The sequence below is a fragment of the Gekko japonicus genome, unplaced genomic scaffold, assembly GCF_001447785.1.
Source record: "Gekko japonicus isolate JY-2015 unplaced genomic scaffold, Gekko_japonicus_V1.1 scaffold175, whole genome shotgun sequence".
Taxonomy (NCBI): domain Eukaryota; kingdom Metazoa; phylum Chordata; class Lepidosauria; order Squamata; family Gekkonidae; genus Gekko; species Gekko japonicus.
The window spans coordinates 1,513,071-1,516,723 of NW_015166425.1; the positions used below are offsets into that span (position 1 = coordinate 1,513,071).

The 3,653-nt window shown below is 52.0% G+C and overlaps 1 protein-coding gene across 2 annotated transcripts in view; it reads left to right on the forward strand.

Annotated features, from left to right (window-relative positions):
• Positions 1 to 297: 297 nt before the first annotated feature.
• The window catches only part of LOC107110891 (protein S100-A16-like), a 25,419-nt gene continuing 22,063 nt past the window's right edge, over positions 298 to 3,653 (forward strand). The window contains exon 1 of one of the 2 annotated variants that reach the window (XM_015411730.1): positions 298 to 708. The gene's annotated coding sequence lies outside the window, so the exon portion shown is untranslated. The remainder of the gene's footprint in view (positions 709 to 3,653) is intronic. The other variant, XM_015411732.1, reaches the window with a different exon arrangement.

Genomic DNA, 3,653 nt, shown 5'->3' on the forward strand with positions numbered 1-3,653 from the left:
GGAGCTGGGACATAGGGCCGGGGGCTCACCCCGGCCGTGGTGGGGCTCGAACAGCCGAAGCTGTTCGGCCAGATGTACGTGCAGGCATCTCTTACCGCCTGCACCACCGCTCCGTTCAGTATTATGTCACTGGACTGGAATGTTGGAGGAACCTACCCGGGGACACGAATAATCGGGCCAAATATCAGGGGGGGGGGGGAATCTAACCTAAAATGAGAATCACAACCATCTGTCTGGATTGCGAGAGGGCCACGAAGCTGCCGACCGATTGTGGAGCACCCAAAACATACTGACAATTTTCTTCCGATTCTGTCCACAAACGTTTCCGGGGCCGTAACCCTCGCTAGCTTGGTGAAGCAATGGCATTGTATATTCGCAAAGAGAGGAGCTTTCCAAGTTCCTGAGAGTACCCGTCATTCAATAGCGACATGTTCTCACAAGTGTTTGATAAAAGAAACTAAGCTTCTCTGTGGAACACTTTTCCTCTCCGCCCCCGAAAAGGCCGTCATCTGGAATGCAGCTGAAGACCCAGCAGCAGCTGCCGCTGTAAGCTGGCGGGAAGGAGAATGCCTGACAGAGAGAAAATATTCCCATATTTCGGTCGGCTGCCTCGGCAAGAGAGCTGAGTGAGCCCCAGCAAAACTGGACGGGGGAGGAAGACCCGGAGCAGAGGCCGCCAGAGTTGCTCCTCTTCTTGGCCCACAGAGGGTAAGGTTGTAAACACTTTACTTTCTTTTTCAAACGACCCACGGGAGTACGGCCTAGTCAGGGCTATTCGTTGGAAAGGTGAGGAAGTTTGAAAACAGTTTTGCTTCCCTCCAGTACCTGGAATGTCTGAAGGCTCGTGTGAGGCCTACGAAGCTGACGGTGGCCCTGTTCCAACAAGATGTCTTTCAAATAAAAAATTCCCTCCTTCATGGGTGACTTTTTTCAGTCTGGGTCAGCATCACCTTTAAATCGAGCCGAATGCAGTAAAGTGGCCAGTGTGGTGTGGTGGGTTAGAGTGTCTAGGCTAGGATTTAGGGGTGCTTTCACACTCACTAAGTATTGCCGTTCCAGTCCACTTCAGTTTTGCGAGTGGATTTTGCCACGCCACACAGTAAAATCCAGTTGCAAAGTGCATTGAAAGCACCTGCGCACTTCTTCAGAGACACTGAAACAAGCTTCCTCAAGCCTTACATATAGGTGGTGGTGGTGTTAGTTGCCAGGAAGGACTAGTTAGAGTCAGGATGCACAAGTAACTGGGTGAGCTCTTCTTGTAGCAGGAACTCCTTTGCATATTAGGCAACACACCCCTAATGTAGCCAATCCTCCAAGAGCTTACAGTAGCCCTTGTAGGAAATGCTCTGTAAGCTCTTGGAGGATTGGCTACATTAGGGGTGTGTCGCCTAATATGCAAAGCAGTTCCTGCTACAAAAAGAGCCGGATTTGTATTTGTATGCTAATTTGCTGCTGTTCACAGATTTTACCAACTGCTTCAATCCAATCTCAGCGATAATTGCCCAGTTACTTACGCATCTTGACGCTAACTAGCCCTTTCTGGCAACTAACTGCCCCCCTCTACCTATGGTTGTGGAATAGGGTTGCCAGTAGGGTTGCCAAATAGCACTCACCTCCTTGGCGGGGGACTCCTGGGCAGCTCCCGGTGCGCGCGCATGCAAAGCGCGCGCCACATCTACATCACCCGGATGTGATGTCATGACGCCGGGCACACTGGGGGCGGGGCCACAGCCATTTGAGGGGAAAACATAGAGTTTTCCCCTCAAATGGCTGTGGCCCCGCCCCCAGCGTGCGACATCACATCCGGGTGACGTGCACACGGGGGTGGGTTTTCCCCCGGGGCCCGATTCCGTGGGGGTGGAAATCGGGCCTCCAAAGCGGGGGGAAACCCCCCCGGGGGGGATTTGGCAGCCCTAGTTGCCAGCCTCCAGGTGGGGCCTGGAGATCTCCCGCTTTTACAACTGATCTCCACAGGGGTCATTTCATAGAAAAAGAGCTGCAGGATTTCATTAGCATATCTAACAGGCTATTAGCACAATAGCTTATTAGCATACGCCACACCCCCTGACATCACCGGAAGTGATGTCAGAAGGGGAAATAAAAAGAGGGGAAGGCATCTTCAAAAGCCTCCCCTCCCCTTCCCCAGCCGGTCTGCCAAGGCGGGCTAGGGGGGAAGAAGTGAAGAGAGAAGGGGTTTAAAGTTTAAAGATCTTTCCATTGTATTCTATGGCCCATAGAATATAATGGAAAGAGAGAAGGGGTTTAAAGAACTTTCCATTGTATTCGACAGCCCATAGAATATAATGGAAAGAGAGAAGGGGTTTAAAGATCTTTCCATTGTATTCGATGGACCATAGAATATAATGGAAAGATTATATTCTATGGGGCCATAGAATATAATGGAAAGATTGCGCCGCTGTTGCAGTGCGACTCCAGAGAGAAGGAGCGTGAGGTCAGGGGCGGGCAGCTGGGGGCAGGGCTTAAAGTTTAAAGATCTTTCCATTGTATTCTTGCCGCCACCGCCATTTCTGCCTGCTCCTGGGTTGCCGGGGCGGTGCTCCGGCGCGCTCCGGGAGCAACGGACCCCATGATCTCTAGTTGACAGAGATCAGCTCCCCTGGAGAAAATGGCTGCTTTGAAGGGTGGACTTTATGGCATTGTACCCTGCTGAGGCCCCTCCCCTCCCCTCCCCAAATCCTGCCCTCTCCAGGCTCCACCCCCAAAGTCTCCAGGTATTTTCCAACCCAGACCAGGCAACCCTATTGCGGAAGTCTCTTTCAATATATCTGCAGTATTGTGCATGCACGTGAAAGCTTATACCCAGAATTAAACTTTGTTGGTCTTAAAGGTGCCACTGGACTGTTTTGGACCGGGGGGGGGCGGGGGGAGCTCTGCAACTTACCTGGCTGCTTCTTGCTCTGACTGAGGGCTGCCGGGAGCAGGGGGTGGGGCTTGTTGCATGTGGCTCTTTACTGCCGGAGCTCTGCTCCTGTCCGTTCCTGCAGGAAAATGACCCTTGAAGGATGGTAAGGTAGGCATCGGGTGAGCTTCAAGGAACAGGTCATTCACATGAAGCTGTCTTATACTGAATCAGACTATCAGCTGATCGAGGTCAATATTGTCTGCTCAGACTGGCAGTGGCTCTACAGGGTCTCAGGCAGAGTCTTTCCCATCAACTACTGACACATCCTTTTAACCTGAGATAACGGGGATTGACCTTGGGACCAGTGTTCCCTCTAAGCCGAGTAAGTGTGAGCTAGCTCACAGGATTTTAGCCTCCGGCTCACACATTTTTGTCTTGGCTCAGGAAGGATGGCTCCAGAGCATACTAATTTATGCCGTAGCCCAACCGCTTGCTCAGTTTGGTGTAGTGGTTAAGTGTGCAGACTCTAATCTGGTAGAACCGGGTTTGATTCCCTGCTCCTCCACTCGCAGCTGCTGGATGACCTTGGGCAAGCCATAGTTCTGTCAGAGCTGTCCTGGAAAAAGAGCAGTTTCTGTCAGAGCTCTCTCAGCCCCACCTGCCTCACAGGGTGTCTGTTGTGGGGAGGGGAAGGGAAAGGAGTTTTTAAGCCTTTGAGTAGTGAAGGGCAAGGTATAAATCCAATGTCCTCCTCCTCCTCCTCCTCCTCCTCCTCCTCCTCCTCCTCCTC